Genomic DNA, 23123 nt, shown 5'->3' on the forward strand with positions numbered 1-23123 from the left:
TTTGGAGACAAGGACACGAGAAAACCCCCACAAAAGCAGACATTCGCCAGAGGAAGAAAAAAACAAGGCAAAATTAGGGCTACAGGCGCACAGCTAATCCATAATGTGGATTATGAAAGAACCTTCGTACTGCCAAGTAATTACTTTCCAACACAGCCGATTCATCAGCTGTGTAAGTATGCTCTCTTTATCCTTTTCAGAATCATAAACTACTGACACCACATTTCCATCCCATCAAAACCACGAGGCCACAACGCTCAAGTGTCTTAAAAACATATATCCTCGCGATGACATTTCCATTCTTTTCTGGTTAAATATGGAAAAAAACTGTCCAGTCTCGCGTCGGCCAAGAAGCATGTAGAGTATAAAACAAGACGTGTATTACTCCAGACTGTAAACATCGAACCACAATGTTCATGCCCACTGGTGACAAAGAGGAGGCAGGAGAGTGCACGGAGCCTCACCCTGAGGCCTACTGCATCCTGTGGGGCACGAAGAAAGAGTAACAAAAAAAAGACTCACCCGAAAACCTTGTGTTTTCTCTCCCAATCAATGAGTTTCTTGTGCCAATAACTTTCTTGACCACTCAAGTTTAGTCTGAGTTCACTGCCTGTAGGTGAAATCTCTTCAGCATCATAAGCTACAGACAAATACCTCGCGACTGTCAGTGCACCGCCTCGCCTCAGGCAAAACAACGACCAAGAGAGTGCCGAGAGAGACAGGCTGAAGGAGGAAGTAGGCGTTTGTCGAGAAAAGAGGAAACGGGTCTGCGAGTGAGAAGAAAGCGGCAAAATTCAAAGCTAAGATGACAAGTGCGCGGGAAGACGTTGCTGGAGTCTAAGGTTTAAGGTATACATGTGAAGAAAGATAAAGTAAACAAATCAACGCTGTCAATAAAAAAATAATTGGCAGTTAAATCTCATATGGGCTCCATGTTCTCCATCCTCTGCGTTAGTCCTGCAGCCGATTTCAGACATGATTTTCTAAAAATGTTAGGAACATTTTGACTGGACATTTTCCTGCTGTATGCTCACATGGGCTCACGCAAAAATGTTGAGTTAGTCGAGAAAAACTGACTCTGACATTTGCATTCTCACATAGAGTCCCTCTGTAATAATTTCAGGAAAATGTCCAGATTTCAGTTTAAGCATAAAGACAAAAGGTAGGAATCAACTTGCTCAAAAGTACAAAAGTAAACAAACCAAGATATACTGCTACTGAGCTTTAGAAATGCTGGTGGGAGGATTTTATTACCTTCAACAAGAGCTTGTCTCACTGTTTCTTTCTAATTTTCAATCATTACGCTAATCACCCCTTGGCTGCTGCAGCCTCAGATTTGCTGGACAGCGTCATTTCAGTCCTGCAATACATAATTGGATTTTCCCAAAAATGTTAAACTACTGATTTAATGATTTACAGTGAAAATAATGCCACCCGTGTGTCACGCCCGGGCCACAGTGTTAGCGTGTGCAGCTGTAACGCTGATCTGCTGCGTCTCGCGAGCGTCTGTTGTTTACACAGGGAGCGTGTCAGCTGCATATTTGCTGCAGAGCTGCTATGTGAAGCCTACGTACTCAACTGAATGCCAGGACACTACAGTATGAAGCCATTTACGTCCTCTCCTACTATAATCACAATAACAACAAAAAAACCTTGTTAAAACAAATTAATGGATTCAGTCAACAGAAACGCTAGAGTAATTTTACTTTGAAACACTTACAGGAAGTGTTGCGAATATTTATGTGCCGTGCGGTACGCAGAGAAAATGGGCACGACTCAGTGCTGTGTGGCGGCTCTAACCTGATAACATGGGCGCAGTAATAAAAAGCCAGATTATGCCCGATGCACATTGGACCCTGTCGCAGCCAGTGTGGCCCGGACATTAATCAGTGTGCCACAAGAGTCACAGCAGACTACGAAGCTCCAAGACATCCAGCAAAGAAAGTGCTAAAGGGAGGACTTGTTCAAGAATACACACATTAGCCTGACGTTTTGTCACTACCACAGACAAGTTAGACTCAGTGATGCATGTAATACTGTTGTCTGGAGGTGATTACCACTTTCACTTCCACCCCTATAACGCCACACAGTCACTGCTGATGCAACAAATCTAGGAGTCTACAACAAGCACCAGCAGAGTGACTCACATGATTTGAAAAAAAATAGAGCACTGATCATGACCTAAGAGGCCAAAGGCTCAAATGAGACATTTACTTGTTGGAGCCGGGCAATGACATCTTCGTTTCAGAGCCTGAGAGGCTCCAAGTGTAGTGTCACACAAAAACAGATGTTTACTCCACCCAGGCTGAGGTCAGCTCTGCTTCATACGAGCCTCGTAAATGCAAACGTCCCAGACTTTTAGTTCCGACTCAGAGTCCCAGAGGGCCTCAGAAAAACAAGTAACCAAGTAACACAAACACTCCAAGGCAGCAACACCAGTGTAAAGAAAACAAGCAAATAGAAACATATCATAAACCAAATGAGTCGTTGGAAAGACGACTGTGAGGCGAGATACTCACGTTTCGTCATTCCATTGAAGCCGAAACCTGAATGCCACTGAGATCTGAGGAAGTGAAAAAGTTCAGAGGACCTCTATCACTAATGACTCCTTGCTACACAAAGAAAAATATTTGCGTGAGCTCCACACAACTGCCTGTCAGAGCCAAGAGCGCTGAGTCAGAGAGCTCACCGGGGACTCCACGTCAAAGCTTCAATAATCTATCCAAACTATCTCAGCTCCCTCGAGGACATCCCGGGTCTGTATACGCCTTCAGCCTGACTGACCCTTCGCTCAGGATGCTGCACCATGTCTGTCGTCATTTCAGATTTCCCCCAGGTCAACCCCCAGGTCAACCCCCGCTCCTCCTTCACTCCCTCTCCAGACAACTAGCGCCAAGATTCAGAACTTGTATGTTTGGGTACAACACTATTGGACTCTCTTAGAGCAGTCCAGAAATATTTTTCATATACAGACAAAAGACCCACCAAGCTCTAGACATTTTCCGACATGAACTTTATATGTGAAAGGCAAACTCCAAATTTTCCTGACACCTACCATGATCATGATCAGACTTGTGGGATAAGTCAACACTCCCCCCCAGCCCTTGTTCATGGCACAAATCCAGGTAGAAGGATTTCACCAGTTTGCCTTTCACATATAAAGAACGCAGCCGGGTCAGACGCATTCGCAATTACAAGATAATGTCCGGGACATTCAGACGAGTAGTGGCATGACTGCTATCAGCCAGTTTCAAAAACTAAAATCGATGAGTGTGTGTTGAGAACAGATTATCAAGTCTCTTCTGGAAAAGCTAAAACGCACATTGCAAGCATGAGATGCTCTGTTTACACGGTGTTTGCCATTTGTTCGGGTTTTTACAAACTCCATCAGCGGATCTGAAAAACATCTTCTCAGGAGCCAAAGATTGTCTGGGTGATAAACTGACTACAGCTGCTTTTCCCGATGTATGTTGTTCCAATCAGAAGCTATTCAGCCTTATTATGCAAGACTGGCTGTGCTGAAGCAATGTTTGAAAGAAAAACATGAGGCATAATTACGAGAATTTCAAAATCAGATATCATTGACGGGCAAATCAGGGAATCGTATATGCTACCGGGATTTAGAGGTAACTGTTTTATTTATAAGACATGAAAAATGTCAATATATGCGTAAGTAGCAGTGTACATAAATGTATATAGAATAAAATGTAGGGTGTTGTATGCTGTAAAGGTTTAGAGAAATAAAAATATGGAACACAAAAAAACCCAAAAACCTGAAATATGTTATCGTATTGACTCATTCCAACTATTTTTAAATATTAAACTAAAAGTTACCGTATGTTACATTTTTGTTATTGAAAAACATGTCTTAACACATATCTGTAAGTGGAGTAGTGCAGATACCTTTCCTTCTTAATTCTTCTAAAGCAAGTCTTATCCAACGAACCAATCGGAGATGGCCTAAGTGAGGGGTGGGAGCTCGCAGCTGTCAATCAATATGTGAACATGCTTCTAGTCATCTTCTCCTCTCACACCGAGGCTTCAGGCTAATATTAGCTGCTTTAAAATGTTGATTTAGCAGGTTAAGAAAAACTCCTGATTTCTGCATTAGCTGAGAAAGCAAAAACATGGAGGGAGCGGAAGTGTTCTGAGGAGAAATGGGCTTTTGAGTCTCATTCTAGATTTTTAAATCCTAATCAGGAGTTAATTAATCACTGGAACAAAAGCCTGACTAGTCGTGAAAATAAAGGTTTCTCATTCTGGTTTGTACTATTCAAGAGTCAGCTGCAGTTCTGACCCCGGCCCACATTACTACTGTTTGCTGGCTCTGGATAAGAGAAAAACTACATCCAAATTTGGATTTTGAATAATGTCAGAGGGCGATTGATGTCATTCGGCCGATTAGTGTTTCATAACCCCCTCGTTCCAATTTCTTTCCTAAAACAAGAACTGAAATGTGCACATTCCCACAGTCAGCTTGCAGAGGAGGGTGTAAGTCAAAGATAATTCTGCACCTCAGGGGATCATCTATTATTCAAAACCACATTTAAATTTATTCCACTTGAAGAGCAGTAGCATGCCTTACTTGTAATCATCAAACTGAGGCGCTTATGATCCATGCATTTCCACATTCACTCCAGTGGTTTGAGCAGACAACGGAAATCTAGGCCATGTTTTTATCTTCCGAACTGCACCTCGTCTTTCTAAACAACACATCATGTATACCGGTGTATGATCACTCAGAATATCCTGCACAAAATAAACCAAAACGACCTGTAGCTGGTTGTAATAAGCTACCATTCAGTACTGCCTTTATGAATGTGATTTAAACACAAGCTATTAGCCTGCTGCAGATATACAAAGTTCCAGTATTCCCACATTGAACAGGACAGATTTCCTACTCATTAGAGGCTAATGAGGAGGTCTGCAGCGGACATGATTTACAGGTGGGCAACCTGTAATAAAATTATCACGGGTCATATGTAATTAAGACCAATCCCATGGGCGGACGATCTCCAGTGAATTACAGCTCAGAGTCCAGATCATCCTCATCATCATCAACAACAAACCCCCCCCCCCCAGCTATACATGCGCTGGTTTGCAAAGCATAGAAACAAACAGAGATTGAGAGGCCATCGCAAATGAAGCATTGTGAGAACTCGACCGCAGAGATAGGATGTGTAAATGTGACGTGACATTATCTCTCGTCTGTATCATCTGCACACAAACACGCAGACAGTTAAAAATCTGATTTCTCCTGGGAAACTGAAGTCGACGTCGCACTTTTCAGCATCCCCAGTCCTGCAGAGAGGACCACAGAGGCAAAGGTACACTAGCTGCTGTAGCTGCAGCAGCTACTTAATTGGACCACTCCTGAGCCCATCTCACTGCAGGAGATGTCAGGTAGAGCGACACTGTTAATCGGGTCTGAAGCTGCCTACAGGTTGTGCAGGTATCCTCGAATTATCATCCTGGAAAGTTAAAGATTATAATATCAATAACAATAATAATAAGTACCTGCTCAGACAGGCTGATGCGCCTGTCTGAGCAGGCTGATGTTACGTCTTTGCTTCTCCCACTCATTTTCTATAACACACATTTAATTGGATATTGACTGAACCTGAGACAAAAAAAAGCCATTGTACGTTTACCCATGCGGAGATTTTCCTGCTTTAATAAGAGTCCATAATAAGTTTGGACGTTTTATGCTTTTGTTTTCTTCGACTACAATGATCCATGGTGTTCATTATATAAACCTCACTGTATCTGTGCACAGCCACAGTCAGAGAAGCACCAGTCATTTTTTGTTTCCACCCCCCCCAACAACTGTTTACACCTTGGATTACAGATTAAACAAGATCCAACCATGGGATGTTTAGACTTTTAATATAATGCAGAGCTAAACACCTGCCAGCCATAGCTTCATATTTATCATGCAAATAGTAAAAGCGGTTTGTTCTACAAACAAGTTCTAAAAACTGTTCTTTCTAAGTAAACATGATGAGATAGAAAATACTGAATAGATGTACGCAAACACATAGTGTTAAAAAGTCAGAGAAAACACAACACTGATCATAAACACAGGTGGAATGTTTTGTGTTTTAAAGCCTGTTGCCATTATCTCATTATCTCGAAATCGTGTCTGATTATGACTGAATTCATTGTGTTTGTTTCCACGTAATTAAAATGCAGACAAACAAGGTGACACATTGTTCCCATATGAGGTTCATCACTGATCACATCCAACTCGTGATATGATATTCTGGGATGTCCAAGTGCTTATGACACATTATCTGCACCATTAAAATACCCCAGTGTGTATATTTTCATCCCGTGCACTTAAAGGCTTGTGTATTCAAGAGCATTATGTAAGGTGATGATTGCACATGTTGTTTTTTTTTTCCTCCATCGCCCGGCTAACTGAAACACAATAGGCTACGTGCACCTTTCACACACACAATCTCCTTTCTCTTTAGATATAAAAATAACATGCCATCCTCCCACGTTACATAACTCTACCAGTCAGCATCAAGGTCTGTAGTGAGAGCTTCACAACAGAGGAGAGGCAAAACAATTAGGTGTTTACCCTGCAAGCCTTTTTACTGACAATTAGGGCAAGTGTGTGTGTTTGAGTGCAAGGGTGTGTACTGGCACATATATCTTTGTGAGGACCATTTTGAGCGAGGACCTCATGGAGTGAGGACATTTTGGCCGATCCTCACTTTCTGAGACACCTTCAAAAAGGCCGGTGGGTCAAAGGGACAGTTAAAACTGGGTCTAGGTGTTGAGTTAGATTTGTGTTAGGGTAAGAGTAAAGGTGAATTAAAAAGTTTCTGTGTCCGCTACGGTTCTTGTGACGTAAATGTCATCATCCATCCATGTCTGCAAGGATATGCGGACACCCGTGTGCAGCCAAAAATGCTGACTGTACAGATCAACTGTGCATGCAACTCCTGGAATGGAATGTGGGATCAGGTCATATACGTAGAACGCCAGAGTGATGCGGACCCTCATTTTAGTATGAATGGAACCGTGGGCTTGTATGTGTGTGACCCGAACGAGTATGCAACTCACAGCTGTTACGAAACGTGGACAGTATGGTCAACCCTAAATAGTTAGGGTTAGGCATTTAGTGTCGCTGGCTAAGGTTATAGAATAGGGTCAAATAACCTACTAACACCCACCAACCTCTGGCTCGACTGAAATGGGAATGGATACAATCGGCATTCACTCCCAGGTCAGAGGACTAAGTCAGTCATGCAGCGGCCGCCGCTCCGATTGGCAGAGATGGAGACACGACACCTGGGTGAACACGCTTATGGCAAGACAGCGAGCTGAGAGACGTCAAACATGATGCACCGGGAAAAAGGCAGAAAGGCAAACTCCTCTACTGTCAATGGGGAAGGAGTTAATCGCCTTTAATTAGCAGGTTTACCCGCATTTACAAAACCTGCGTACACCTGCTAATTTTGGTGTAAAAGAGGTATAAGATCGAAGTCCAAGAGTATACGTGTGTGAACTTCTGACTTTCGTCCTTACAACTTCAAAGGGCTCTTTGATGGTTATGGCTTTGTTGTAGGGTGGGCGTTAGAATTCGGTTTAGGTTAATTAGGCTGGGTAGGGGTTGGCCTTTGAGTTGCGATTGTTAAAATTAGAATAAGTGGCTAGAGAACACATTATGTCAACGAGTGTCGTTACAAAGCCAGTATAGCCAGTATGTGAGTGCGTGTGCGAGAGACGGCAGGAGAGAGAGAGAGAGAGAGAGAGAGAGGCAGAGGGAGCCCACAGGCTTAGTGAGTCACTAACAGTGTGACCTTCTGCTCTCAGGCTTCGCAGCCCTGTCGGAAACAGCCTATACAGGTCAAACACCCACTCTCCGCGGTGTATTTATTCCAAACTGACACGTACAGTATAGGAGGACTAAATTATAGAAATACTGTCTGCTCCAATCTTTCTAAAGTTGATCCAGACCTTGGGAATTTCTGCAGCAGCTGGAAACATTAACATTGCAGGAGCTGCTGGATTCGAGCAATCAGTGAACCGTGTTGTGTGCATGCTGACTTGTGCAATTAGCAAATAAGACATCAGCAGCTATTGTAGTGGTGAGCAGGCTGAGATCTTTAGGAATAGGGATTTACTGCATAATGAATACAGCCCGAGTTGCTATGAAAGACACGGCACCGTCACAATTTTCCTCCTAAGAAAATGTCTGCACACTCCATCACGTTTTCACCAGAACGCTTTAGGACCCCAGATTAAATTCTGAGGCTGATAACAGTGGTTTCTAAACCTTAAATTACCTCAGCTTTACCGAGGGGAAAGATGCGGGCAGGGGAGATAAAAATGTCAGCGATGCTATGTGAGCTCTCTGCAGACTCCACAGTGGCTGGTCTGGCTGCAGGCCCGTGGGGTCTTTGGCGTAATCAACTTACATAGCTGGACCGTCGGGATGAAGCTGGAAAGACGAGCCTGGGTATTTGAAAGGAGCAGACTGGAGTCAGTGCTGCTCATGAACAGCAGCGGCGTATGGATATAATCATCGTGCGGACGACCATGGAAGCAGTTATTTCGGTGTACATTTACACTGGTAATATGTTGATTTTAAAAAGACATTTCTCATAAATCATTATTGAAACAGAAAAGCTAATGACAGGGTTTCAGCTAACAACAGGGAAAACAAATTACAAGAGGCTCATGTCTGAGTCCTTGTCATACATCAAACTAAACTTTTGGAAAAAAATATTTCTGCCGAGAGTCTGATGAAAAGATTCATAGATCTTTCATATCTGTTTGTTCACTGCCTAGCATGTTAAATCTAATTTATTTAATCCCAACAACAACAAAAAAACAGAGTGAGACAAGTTGCCAGGCAACCAGTGGAGAGAAAGAAGTCATTGCACCAAACCAAAGTAGTCTGACTCATAACCTTTCATAAATCCACAACTTGTTCTTTTTACACTTTGGTCTATATACGACTTGAGCAAAACAATCTCTCTCGTAATATTGCCACATTGGGAAATAGAACAAATTTAATTTAAAAAAAATGTTTTAATCAAAAGCAAAGTTGAAATTGTTCTGATATCATGAAATATACAACTTTTGCAAAAAAAACAAACAAAAAAACTCAAAGAAGTCAAATGAAATGCGACAAAAGCGAGGCTTGTTTCCAAAGACACAACAGTTTGTGATGTAAAGAGACATCAAAGTGTGACTCTTCAAAAGCAGCAAAGAGTTTTGGGAGAGGAGCGGGGGATGGTTTGACCAGAGGAACACAGACCCTCCCCTCCATCCCTCCCTCGATCACTGCAGACAATGATTGGAGCCTCTGGGGCAACGCTGCAAGGAATGAGCCATCCTGAAAAAGTTCACTGGACCCATATCTGTCCAGTTTCTATGTGTGTGTGTGTGTGTGTGAGGGATGGGGGGGTGTATAGAGGGCATGGGTTGCGACCACACAAAAACCCTGCCAGGCCACGTGAGTGAGGCGGGGATGAATGGTGCTTTTTGGTTGGTCGGTGGGGGAAGTCATGGAAACAGGTCTATAGTCCCATTGTCTGACTGTGACGCCTGTATGCATGTTTGTGTTGCTGTGTGTGTGTGTGTGCGTGTGTGTGTGTGTGTGTGTGTGTGTGTGTGTTGCAGGAGGCGTCGTTGCATCAGTAGGGACCAGCGCAGCATTCTTCATTCACAAGCAGAAAAAGAAAAAAACCCGCCTCCATCATAAAGTGACCTTGACTACTCCAGCCGATCACAGAGCGCATCCGAGCATCTCCATCACACCCCCTCTCCTTCCAAGTGGGCGCATTTTCAGAGAAGGCAAGCAAGCAAGCACATAAACATAAACCGCCTATCGTCTATAAAAACACTGACACAGTTATAAACCGGGGGCTGCCACTGAAAAAACTAAACAAAACAGACATTACATTATAACCGGTTTCCACATTGTGTAACTAATCAAACCATGTAACTGCAGGGCAAATCAATAACTCTTCTCCTACACAGCAACAGGACAGCCGGGTTTCATCCACCACATACCTGCTGCCACTCTACCTCATACAAACTCCGATACTGATATAAAAAATAACCCTTACAAAAGCAGAAGTCGGAAAAAAAATCAAGTTTTAAAAGAGAACTTATTTTTAAATCTATCCTCATTCCCTATGTCAATCAGTTCAGTTGTGTGACGCTCAAGTGAGTTTCAGTTCTACTAAAAGTTCAGCCAAATCGAAAAGACAAAAAAAGCCACTTCCTCAAAGTGCTAAATTTACACCCGAGACATCAGATGGAAATGTACCAGACAAAAGGTTATTATGGAAACGATGGGCACACAACCACAAGCGGGTACGCCGGCAAAAGACAACAGACGTTAAACTGCCTTTTATATTCTCCTCTGTGGGGCGTCTCATTCATAAAACACAGACAGCGGTTATCACAACGCAGCTAAACGGATACTAAACTCTTGAGGGATCTTCCAACGCTCAACTGGATTAGAGCCGTTCATGAGGAAGATAGTGTTGGTGTACGGCCACTGTGTGCCAATTGAAAAGCATGGCAGGTGCAGCGGGAAGTCACTTCCACACACACACACAAACCCAAGAAAAGACCCGTGCACTCTGCCGACCAAGCATGAGGCGTGTTTAAGTCCCAGAATAAAGCTGCGGCGATTATGCAAGAACAATACTGTAGCTAAAGGCTTAGTTTCACTCGTTTTAGAGAGAAAGGAGAACTTTACTGCCCCACAGCTTTGGCAGGATGACAGAATATGGTAATTACTCCGAGTGTAAGGCTTCGTGTGTTGCGGTGTCTTATTAAACATCCTTCTCTATGAAATTAACACATGACACATACAAATTCTCTTTCATATAAAGTTTACTTGGAGCTTTCGTTCAACTGAGATTAAAACTGGGCATTAATACCACAACGTTCCATAAGTGGAGAAAAAACAAGTGCATCCACTGTATGAGTGCTTCCAAGAAAAGAAATTGAATTTGTTATTACACTTTACTGTGAGGTATTAAAACATGAAGCCTAAGGCACACTTGATGCTCCAGCCGTCACCGATGGTTGTTGCGAGGGCTGCAGCCTCTCGCCCCCGCACACACGTCTTAAGACTAAAAATACTCTGCTTGGGATAAAAATCTGCTTCTGTTACGTTTTCCCCCCCCAAAATGATAAAAAATACACCCATTTAAAAAAGAAAAATGACTTTCTCTCCCTCATTTAAAATTTAGTATCTATGAATTCTCTGCGGATGTGTAATAGAGGTTTCAAGTTTGCACATCACTCTTGTGTAACATGCATAAATGTGTTCAAACAAGTTGTACTGTCATAGCATCATGTTGATACATCTATGAACATCATTCTGCATGATGCTAAATGTTGAAGTGATGTAACAATAAGAAAACTTATTGAGTGGAGGACGACTTTAAATTTAACTGAGAGAAAGTTAAATAAACAACACATTTGGTTTTATTTTTAAAGAGAAATGTTTTGGAAACTACTAATGTGTATATTGAAAAAACATATAATCCATTTGATTTCGATCCACAATCCATTATGACCTTTTAAACAAAAACTTTCACGATACACTGAGCATGTTCATTTCACTGCCCACTGCAAAAGCCATTACAGTTATGAATCCAGTGTTAGTGGGGTTTTAAACTAAAAGGTTAGTGGTACGCTGATGACTCGTCAGCTTTTTTTCAGGCCTGCTCTGTTACATTATAGCAGCTTAACTCGCTCTGTGCACAGTGCTGGCAGGGCTGCCATGTGCTCCACAGAGTTTAATGGGATTCGAAGGACTGGGCATCGCGGGTCAGGGAACTTCCTTTGCAAATGGAGTGCTGAGCCACCAAGACCAGGCTTTTTCCTTTGCTCAGTCTTTAGATAAACAAACAGAACCAGGGTTTCTTGCAGACAGTTTTCATATCAAGGGGGACGCCTACAGACGTACACACTGGAAGACAGTGTATGTTCTACAAAGTCTTTGTATTTTCCCATGAAACTCTCCGTTTCTGGGACTTTTGATGGTGTGGATATGGCCAACAAAGTATGACGAGGCCTACACCAAACCACCCTGCATTTACAGTACATCTGCATACCAGTGTCAGGGCTTAGACAACAATTGGTGTCATAATAGCCTCCGTCAAGTAAGTTATGTAATTTTTTTAATTGCCGCTCGTCTGTGTATCTCTGCAGGATTATTAAAAAAATACTGACCTGATTTCCATTTAATTTTGAGGAGGGGTGGGGCATGACCCAAGGAAGAACCCATTTCATAAGTGGGTGACTCCAGGACTTTTGAGGAGGTTCATCTAGTCAGGATGCCTCCTGGGTGCCTTCTGTTGGAGGTTTACCAACCTGCAGGAGACCCCAGAACTCGCTGGAGGGATTACACCTCCCATCTAGCCAGGGAATGCCCTGTATCCCCCAGGAAGAGCTGGAGAGCGTAGCTGGGCAAAGGGACGTTTGGACGCCTGCTACCTCTGTGACCCCAGCCCGGATAAGCAGAAGACAATGGATGGATGGATCCAGGACTTTCTTTAACATAGGGCCTTAAAGTTCAAGACAGTCCTGGGTAAATGTTTCTTGTTTTTCAGCTTTTTTAATTTAAAATTTGTCTTTATCTCTCTCAAATGCACATTACTTTCATTTTTGCTACTGACCATTCTGCCTGTGAAACCCTCTTTCCTATGGTGCAACATTGTGATGCTTATTAGGAGCGCCTGGTTTGATGCAACAGAGCTCCCAGCTGCTTTCTGCAAACCGCACACAATCAAAAAACGAAACCACATCAAGGCAAGATAAGAAAGAGAAACAAACCATTAATGCTCGAGAAACAGTAATAGCAGTATCTCGGCCAAGTCCAGGCTGAACTCTCAGCTGATGTATTGCTGAAGTGAGCAGCTGATGCCGACAGATCTGATACTGGGACTGAGATGGTGCCAGACTCTCTACCTTTCAACTGAGATTAATTAGAAAAGCGTACCTGGTATTTGTGGGAAGATGAAAAAAACGAGGACAGAAGTAGTCTACTTAATGGGAACCATTGGCTACTCTTTTAGAGCAATTCATCCAAAATACTTTTTGTATTTTTTAATAGGTGGCTTGTGCACAGAGTTGAAAAACTGGAAGGAATGTAAACTACATACAATATATGCTCGTCCTACTCATCCCCACTACCCCTTAGCCCTGCAGGTCTTTTCACTTTGTCACATCGCTTGTGGAATAACACAACAAAGTACAGTGTGTGACATTTCTGTGCTAACAATAATTTGGTCCGCCGCGAACCGCTGCAGCAGTGCTTTACACGTCATATACATCTCTTAATGGAAACACGGCCTCCACTTAGCTAAATTCAATAGCTCAGAGGATTACCATCTCCACTGGAGCATGTAATAACCAAAAGGTCATATCATCATCATCATAACTCAACAAACCATAATCTGCCGCTGCCTCTTTAATGGCTTTTAAAGTGTGTCAAGGCCCGAGTCGCAGCCACCAGTAACGTTTTTTAATGAACACGCCCGCCTCTAAAAGTGCCAGTCTGCCAGTCACGCTGCCCGGTTCTGAATACCGTGACACTCCATCCCCTGTTGGGTTTGCGTTAGCCTAGATCGAGATGTGCGAGGAGCCGGAGAACATTTGGGATTGATTTGTGGCTATTTATACTTGTCCTACTTGAACTAAATGGTTCAGATAGTCAGAGGAAGAAGTCAGGCTGAAAAGGCTTATTGAACTCTTAAAAAAAAAAAAAGAGAAGAAAAATCATTGGAAGGCTAAATGGTGGTGGAAGAGTGAACACTTCAGTGTAGAGCTTTCAGGGGAAAAACACCTTTTAATAGAAGAGGGGAATAAGCGATTACGTCCTCCAACTTGTCGTACATTGAAAAGGCTGATGGCATTCTGAGGAGGATGACTATTAACGTGCTGCAGATAATAAATACCCATGTGAACACCGGTACCAGACAGGTTTAATAACAGAAAATAGTATAAGGGGTCTCAAATGACCTTACACATCGATGAATTCGACGCACAGAGTAGCAGCATTTCCTCCAGAGCAAAGATTACTCGTCTTATTAAACCATAACTCAGGAGAGAACTTGGGCCCTCAACAACACTCATTACCTAAGCATATAGCAAACTGGCTGGCGCTACAATTAGGTTTGCACTGATGACTATCATCACAAAGCGTAATAAGCGCTTATACGGGAGCACTGGCATTATGGGAGATGGTTCTGGGTCTCTCTCGTGGAAATCTCCTGCTGCCGTTGCCAGATCTCGGTGGAAGAGAGTCACGCAAACACACACAGACACACGAGCTGTGGAGTGGAGAGAAGGCCGATGTAAAAGCTCGACTGTGTATCTGGTCTGGGTGCTGTGAAAGGATTCAGTCACAGATCGGCCATCGACTCGCTGTGACTGGCACAAGTGAGTGGGAACAAAGGAGTCACTGTGGCTGTCACACACACTCATCGTTACACTCACCCTTTGCTCTGCCAGCTGTCTCTCCGTTCCCTCCCACAGCAGCCCCGCCACCCCACCCTCCGTCCCCCCAGCTGTGGCTTTACATCAAGCAACCCTCAATCCACACACACACTGTACATTGCAAAGACACCCACCACCATCACACATGTCCTGGTGTGGCGTAAGGACCGGGCCTCCCCAAAAACACTCTCTTCCTCCCTGCTGGGTGCTCTTTGTGTGTCCGCCACACTCGCTGACTTACTGCACCGTTGAAGGCACTGTGTTATTCACTAACCACTAACAGCTCATCAGCATCACACCGCTGCACACAGCCTCAACGCAAGAGCTCGCGCTCGCTACGAATAACAAAACTTGGGCAGATTTTCTAAAACATTTTCCACATTTTTTGTCTCGCAGATGCTTGTTATTGTTCTTCTGCTCTTGCTCCGAGACTCTGCCCAAGCTCCACTTCATGCGTGCCACACCCTTCCACCACAATGTCCTCCCCTCTTTCCCGACAGTTGCCCCCGTGCCCCCAGTCTCTGGGCTCACCCTTTCATTTGCTAACCTCTAAGCTCTGCCCTCAGCCTCTCACTCTCCGCTGCCCTCCTATTATTTATTTATCCCCCGCACGTCTTTCTTTTTCGCAAACCATATGCTTCACCCAGGCCCTCCCCTCGCTGCGTTTACCCACTGACGGGCCCTCGCCCTGCCTCGCCTGGTCAGTCACAAGCCACCGCTGATGCCAGCTCAGCCTCCACGCAAGCAATGTGGTGGCTGCCGCTGCTTCAGCTCTTTCATCCCTCCTGCACGCCCAGCCCGAGCCCCGTAAAGCCATTCATTGGGGTTTTGCTCTCGGCTGCCTTATTATTGTCATGTTACAGTACAACTGCAGGGAGGGGCTTCACTTGTGGAGAGGGGCCAGTGACGAGGGCTGAGATGAGGCTCCAGTTCGGCTATTTATGGACTAGGGACATAGGATAGAAAGAACTTGAGTTTTTTCCTTTTATGGGTTAATTGAATGTAACTAGAATTTATGTGAAACAGAGAAAAGACAGAGGAGAGGAGAGGGGGGAGAAAGAGGGAAAGAAAAACATCAGTGGAGGGCATTCCTCCGGCCAGGCTTTCATTGCTGTGGGTACGATGTCATTGAAATGATGTAATTGGTGCACAGCAGCGGCCATACATCTATTCACAGAGTACATGGAAACAGACATCCGACTCGACATGTTTCACTTGTCAGTCGGCCCTGTAATTGATACAAACATTAACGACAAACCGCATTACATCAAGCTGTGGGCTTGTGCCTGCATTTCTTGACATTTCTCTTCACACTTTCTGTCAACAGGAGACGGATCAATTCCCCTGCAGGTATCGGCAGGAAGTGGCTCAGCTTCAGCGCCACTCATGAAACTTCTACTTCTCTGTATGTGACAAACTTTTGTCACACTGTTCTGTCTCCAGTAGCTCTTCCATTATTGTAAAACATGTCATTGGTATTTCCTGTGCCTTTCTTCCGCAGAACCGTCCGGTCTGGAAAATGCAGCCAGACAAGTCGGACACACACAAAAATACAAGCACAGAGTGTTAAGCTTCCCCTTCAGACAACAAAAGAACAGACACAGCAACAAGCCCCACAGGCAACATTAAACCCAGCTAGTCTGCCACTACAATACCGCTCTTCTCTCAATAGACTGCCACACTGAGCCCAGCTAAGCCGAGCCGTGTTATTCCTCCGTTTTTAGGATAGCTGGGAGTAAGATAAGGCCCGGGCCCACTGAGGAGGCCGAACATTCACAGGAAGTGGGAAAACACTGATCTGTGGCCAGCATAGGGTGACGCGAGGTAAGGCAGGTGGTTTACAGATGGTGAATCTGCTCCGGCAGCAAACGGCAACAGAATCCAGAGCTCATCACAAAGGCTCGACAAGACACTCCTCGATGTTTGTCCGCAGATGGCCGACAAAACCGGAATTATAGACAAAACAACTTTGCTGGCAGGAATGCATAAACTTAGATAAGCACAAAACAGGAACAACTAGAATGGGACTCGGGAGAACACATGTCGCCGGGGCAACAGTTCACTTAAATCCAATCAAGATGCACAAAGATTCACACACTCCTTGATATCAGATCCCTAAATGAAAATGTTACAGGAAGAAAAGAAAATCCTGGATCCGCCCCCTGATCCTTATCCACACCATTATTTATCGGGATCTTCTCTCCTGACCCACACTGCATCCTTCTACCAAGTTGTGGGGAAATCTGTTGGATTGTTATTTTGTTATCTCGCTTACAATCAAAGAAACATACAAAACCAACCAACAAACAAACGCAGAGGGCTGAAAACCTCAACTCCTCAATGGCGGTAACAACAGTCAAACGGCCGTCCTACAGTCATCCCAGCAGATAGATAACACCACTACCTTTTACCACAGTTAAAAAGTATTGTTTTGGATTGAGCCTCATAGGCTGCTCTAATTACTCAGCTCCCCCTCATAAGGCACAAAATAGACAAATAAAAAGGTTTGATGATGATGCATCTGCTTGTGTATATTTATGCACGTCCATTAATTCTTGTCTGATGTGCTTAATAAGCCGAACAGCCAGGGAAATTAACAAAACCAAACATAAAACCTCAAATGTCCCCTCGAACAATCATTATGGACAGAAAATAAAGGATTGGATGGAGGGCGAGCTGAAACACCGCGCCCCTTTGCACACAATGAAGAAAATACAAACCCTTCCACGAGCTCTACGGGTTAAGCCGCTCAAAGAGATTCACCTGCTGACCTTGTTGTTCTTTGACGGCATCAACAGGCTCTGGTATGAGCCTAAAAGACGTCCTCATCATGCAGCGGTTGCTCTCCAGGCCACAGATCACTTTTACTTGTTGCCATTAGGTGATGAAAGGCAGCATCGGGGTGTGAGGGTGAATATGGTTTGTTTTCACTGGCTGGTTAAAGAGCCAACAAAAACTCGCCTCGGCCCGCTACTGAGCAGCAGGAGCAGAGACGAAGACTGGAGCTTTGGGCAAGTCGATCTTTTCCAGATGCCCTGGTGAACGCTGCTGCTGCTGCTGCTGCTGGTCAACATGTGGGCAGCGAGGGTCAGAAACTGGGCTATGAGCTCTTGCAGGACGGTGAAGGATCGCGGAGGAGGCAGAAGCGGAGATAGAGGAAGGAGAACGCAATGAAATGATAAATGAAGGGAAAGCGGCTATAAAGTCTTACAGCAGAAAGATGAAGAGCTAAAGTAAGACGGAGAGAGAGAGAGAGAGAGAGAGAGAGAGAGAGAGAGAGAGAGAGAGAGAGAGAGAGAGAGGGGGGATATCAAAGTGTCTTGTTTCACGAATGTCCTTCTGTGTTTTGATTTATTCAGAGACTCCGAGGCGGCAGCACACCTCTAATCCTTGCAGTTCCCAAGCCGCAGCGAGCGAGCGAGCGAGCTGGTGACCTTGGCATGTTAAAGAGGGGCCATCCACTCCTCCTCAGTCTCCTCTCTCTCTCTCTCTAGAGGTAGCCTCGACTCTTCTAATGGAAAACACCGCCGCGCCACATTGACATCGCAGGGGCCGCTGTCGTGACAGAATGGGTTCAAATCCTTAAATCTCGGCCCATACATTAATTATGCAACGCGTTTAGCTTCGTGTTATTCCACCTCTCTCTTTCGTTTCTGCTCAAGTACTCCTCACAGAAATCAGCTGAAGTGAAGAAGCTTGCTGGAGCCCTGTACACAAACAAGTGGGGGGGGGGGGACGCAAAGGGAATTACTTTCTATAAAAAGGTGTCTACATGGTTTTGTAGTGACACCTGAGGCAACAGCACCATCAAATACATCAGAGATTACACACTGATGCTTTTTTACTGTGTCTTCTGAGAACAGAATTGATGCTTCGCCTCAAGGGAGACCAGGTCTTAACAGAGTTGTTTTCTAATCAAGACATAAATCAGCGAAAACGGAGACCCTGATACATATTAGTTGTTTAAATTGATTCTTAAAAACTGAGAAAGAGGAGAGCATGGTGACACAAGGAACAGATGTTGACAAGTAGCACAGTCAGACTGAGAATGAGACGATAGGTTTCCAAGAAACACAACATCCTCGTCCCCTCCCACATCCAGCAAGACAACAGGCTACTTTCACCTCCAGTCCACCTCACTGAGCCTCCAGTCAGTCGTACGTCCTGTCCACCGTCATCACGAAACCGTGTCAACAAGATCCTCTGCTGCTTTCAGGCATGCACCGAGCTACGGACACTTTCAGGAACAAATTCGGTCTGTGACACGTGACAGATGCAGAATTGAAAGAAAAGAAAACTAATACAATGCAAAGCAAAGCAATATACGTAGAAAACGCCAGCGAAATTGTCCAATTAAAAAGATGACAAGATTCAAGAGCTTTTGGTGATAAGAGCCGACGCCAGTGTCTCTTTGCCATAAACAAAAACACATGATCTCCGCAGCAGAATTTACACATCATGTTGCTGGAATGATGCTCAAAATGTTCGTGTTATTGTTAAGACACGTGACTTGGAAAAGCTCCTGCTGCGTTCTTCACGTGTTAAAAGGCAAACTGTGGCTGAGTGGACCCTGGCTTTAACATGTAACTAATAGCTCACACAGACGCAGGCGGAGAGCCAAACCAAAACCTTATCCCTAACACATGACCTGGGAAATTATATTTTACCTCATTGGGCTGGGGTTTTGGTCCCCATGAGGTTTTAATGCTGGAAAAAGTCCTGACGAGGTTACAAAAACAAGCACACACACACACACACACACAGTCAGACCTTTTCGTTATGTAAGAATTTACCCTGACTCTTGAGCATCTAACCTCAGAGATTTCATTGACATAAGCTACGTTCTCAGTGAAAACGTGAGTACGCAGGAACGTGGTACATTTTGTCAAATAACGTTACTTGAGCTAAGACAACACCTGTAGAAAAAGTGTGAGGCTCATGTTTGCTACTAATTGTCTCAGTTTCGATGAAAACAAATCAACCTGGTTGTGTTTTATTACACTGAACGTGTTGTTCTTGGGTTTTCAGTTTCAATTCCTTGCTCTTAACATTATGAATTGTCCAATTCCTTCACGCAGTCTGCAGCATTTACAGAAAGAGCATATAAAAGGGCTAAAAAAGGTCAGCTAAAGAGCCCTTGAGGAACTAAATCCTCCTCTAGAACAGCTCAGAAAGTGTTATACAACATATGCAGACCTCTTCGTGTGAAACTGGTGGAGTTCCCCTTTATTGGGTTTAACTCACTTACAAGATAAAGGTAAAACAAATCTGCCAGAAGTTGTTAGTTCTTATAATGTGAAGACGCCTGTGACCTTTATCTGCACTCGCCACCACCTCCTTTAAAGTGCAGAGTTAAGCAGAGCAGTAAATCTAATTTCCTAATTTGGTTTCTTCTGTGGGGTTTTTCCACCTGCGTATCCTGCAGCAGATGTGCAGGTCTTTTCTGTTCTATTCACAAAACACACATTCTGTGACATTTGAATGTTTTTTCTCTCCTCAGCAAGCAAGCATCGGACGTCACGGCACAAACGCTCCAGGACATCTCCAGCCTGGTGCCCTTATAAACCTACACACATCGTCTGGGTTGCACACACACACACACACACACACACACACACACACACACACACACACACACACACACACACACACACACACACACACACACACACACACACACACACACACACACACACACACACACACACACACACACACACACACACACAAAATTCATAAACTTCCCCCTCGACTCCTTCCATGGATCTAACATCAAACAGAAAACTCATTACCACATCAGACAAAAAAGTTGAACTGATGGTTCATCATATCAAAAGTCAAGTGTATTCTTTGGGGAGAGCAGTGCAGGAAACTAGGGCACATCCACACTGCACTTCGCTGAACCGACATGGGTTCACGCTCGAACCTCTGAGCCAATACAAGCCATTGAGATCATGGAGGGGAATCAGCAGTGATCCATGTACTGTATGTGGTACATCAGTCGGTTCACCACCAGATCATGTTTTTATCGAAAACTATGGCACGTTCTCGCCGCCAAGGTCGTAAATTCCCCTTATTTAACCACATTTAAATTTACTAGAACCATATTTTTTTATTTGATCCCCACCAAATCGCTCCCACTGATTAATATCAGTGCCCTAAATATGCCTGATTGTTTAAATCAAGATCCATGAATTATTCTGTGAGAAATCAAGGATAAAATTGAAAAACATCCTATTTCACAATGTTCGAGGGAACGGAAAACTAAATTCCTGGACCAGTGTCCTGGTTGAGATCCACACCAAACTTGAATGGGTTCTTCCTTGACCTATACCGCATCCTTACACTATGTGTTGTGGTCATACAAACAAACAAACCAACAAACAGACAACCGTGAAAACATAACTTCTTTGGTGGAGGTAGATCTTGACGGATTGACAGATGAAGGGATGCACGGATCATAGAGTGATGGACGGACAAGGGAGCATGACAGCAGCTCTCCATATGTGGACAGCAACAAAGATCAAGTGATGACCCGCACTGTTGCACGACATCGAAAGTACTGAGAGACGCACAGACATGCACACAAACGCACACAGATGTACACGCAAAGCTATGGGGAGAAGCTATAATTAGGTTACAGCTGAATAAAACCCTGTGTTTAGCACCTGGGTCATACTGACGCACCAGCAAGCAGCTACTGTGAGAACGATGCAGACGAGCCTCGGAGGGAAATAAAAACTGACACAGCAACACAGCACTGAAAATCTGCAAATCTCTGCAACACTCGTGCATACTTGGCATAAATCGTACCCTCTGTGATGTTAACACTCGTGACACATTTGCACAATCCCACTACAGCAGCTGCATACAGTGCCGAACACCCACTGCACAAATGGGCATGGCTTTGAAAAGTACCCGACTCTGAAATGTGAGGCCAGCTCGAGCCTCTCGCACAGCTGGAGTGGGGGCATTATACTGGGCAGAGTGAGGGACTATCTCACCATTTATCACACTGGGTCAGTAGGCTCAGAGGCTGAGAGGCTCTTAGCTGAGAGAGATGCTAAATACCACACAGAGACTCACATGGCGGAAGAGGGAGCGCTAACCTCTCGCGCTGTGTTTACAGAGCTCTGCAGCAGTGCCACAGCTGGAACGCAGCGAGCAGAGCGAGCACACGGAGCGAGCCGTATCACTTTCTGGGTCATCTAGGGCTGCTTCACTCCACATGAAGTCTAGACTTGGACTTAAAATACATGCCCGCGGATGCTCGCCGCATAAACTGATTCATATTCTAAGAATGGGTGGACTCATGTGCCCTGTGAACAAAAACATATAGTTATAGAAGTGCGGGGTCAAAGGTCACGATGCGTTTGTGAGCGTATTCCCTTACGTACCTGCTGAGAGATCACAGGTCGCCGTGAAACAAAAAGTTTCTCCATCGCTTTTTTCTACTTATTGCATTATTCTTCACAAGTCAAAGAGCTGCTTGGCGCCGAATTTAGCCCGGAGGCAGTAGACTCAGTAGACTAAAGAGCAGAACGTGACAGCGGCGCCTACGAGTTCGCTTCTCACCCACCTGTGTTTGTCTGGCACCTTCCCATTGCACCTTCAGTGCCTTACAGCTGTTTTAATTAACTTCGTACCACAGGGAGCAATTGTGCAGGGGGCAACATTCGTCTCATTTGGAACCGCAAATTAATCCGACCCCGAGCAACATAAGGACAGACGTACCAGTGTGTGGCGCGAGCGAGAATACCGGTTCTTTAAAAATGGCAAGGTGATTGTTCCTATGAGCATTATCAATGGCAAGCGGTAGAGGAGGAGGGAGGGGGGGGGTGTTAATGTCAAAATCCAGGGCTTTTTAGTGGGAGAGGAAATGTGGGAAATTAGTTCATTAAGATGGACAGATAGCTTGCTGTGCATACATCGCGGAGAAATCAATTTACATACCTCCGATTCCCTCGGGGAGCAAGAAAGGGAGTGAGGAAAAAGACGGGGGGGTGGGGGTGTGGTGGGGGGGCAAGCAGTGTGAGCAAATGAGACGGGGAGGCAAAACGAGAGAGAGAAAGCAAGCGTAAGAGAATAAGCTTGTGAGAGAAAGAGGGGAGGGAGGGAGGGAGGGAGGGAGCTCTGACAGACGAGATGAGAGACGAACGCGGCTCAGAAACTGGCAACGGCTGCACTTCTGGAGGTGGTGCGGAGATGCCAAACAGTAGGCCGTGTCAAACAGGTGCACGCCAGCATCCAGGATGTGATGCAACTCATTAAAAACGAGGGCGTACACGCATCTTCTCCCGGAAACTACTCTTGGACGGTGTCTACCTCTGCCGCTTTTTCATCTATCTTGATTTCCTGGATAATGTTTCGGTATTTCAAAAACAAAAAGACACCTGTTTAATTCCATCTGTTTATTTGGCTTTGACTTACGGTGCAAAATAGGGCTGCCATAGCTTTTCCTTCACTGCTGTGCTGCAGCACGTTTCCGTCGCTTGTTTTTTAAGACTCTACTGGGATAAATATTCGGCTGAGCAAGTTAACAAGAAAATGAGGTTTGCTCGCTGTGACTAATAAAACTGTGTGTGTGAATTCCTGTTGACATAAACAGTGGGTCCCTCAGGTGCCCGTTAAACTGA

At 44.6% G+C, this 23123-nt stretch overlaps 1 protein-coding gene across 7 annotated transcripts in view; it reads right to left on the reverse strand.

The window, feature by feature from the left end:
* elmo1 (engulfment and cell motility 1 (ced-12 homolog, C. elegans)) overlaps positions 1-23123 on the reverse strand; it is a 105030-nt gene that overhangs the window by 78253 nt on the left and 3654 nt on the right. For 4 of the 7 annotated variants that reach the window (XM_035182796.2, XM_035182793.2, XM_035182795.2 and 1 more), the window contains exon 1: positions 523-704. The exons of 1 other annotated variant lie outside the window; for it this stretch is intronic. The gene's annotated coding sequence lies outside the window, so the exon portion shown is untranslated. Of the gene's footprint in view, positions 1-522; positions 705-17250; positions 17684-23123 lie in introns of those variants that run through there. 2 more of the 7 variants (XM_035182791.2, XM_035182792.2) reach the window with 2 other exon arrangements.

Source organism: Hippoglossus stenolepis, chromosome 17 (assembly GCF_022539355.2).
Source record: "Hippoglossus stenolepis isolate QCI-W04-F060 chromosome 17, HSTE1.2, whole genome shotgun sequence".
Classification (NCBI taxonomy): domain Eukaryota; kingdom Metazoa; phylum Chordata; class Actinopteri; order Pleuronectiformes; family Pleuronectidae; genus Hippoglossus; species Hippoglossus stenolepis.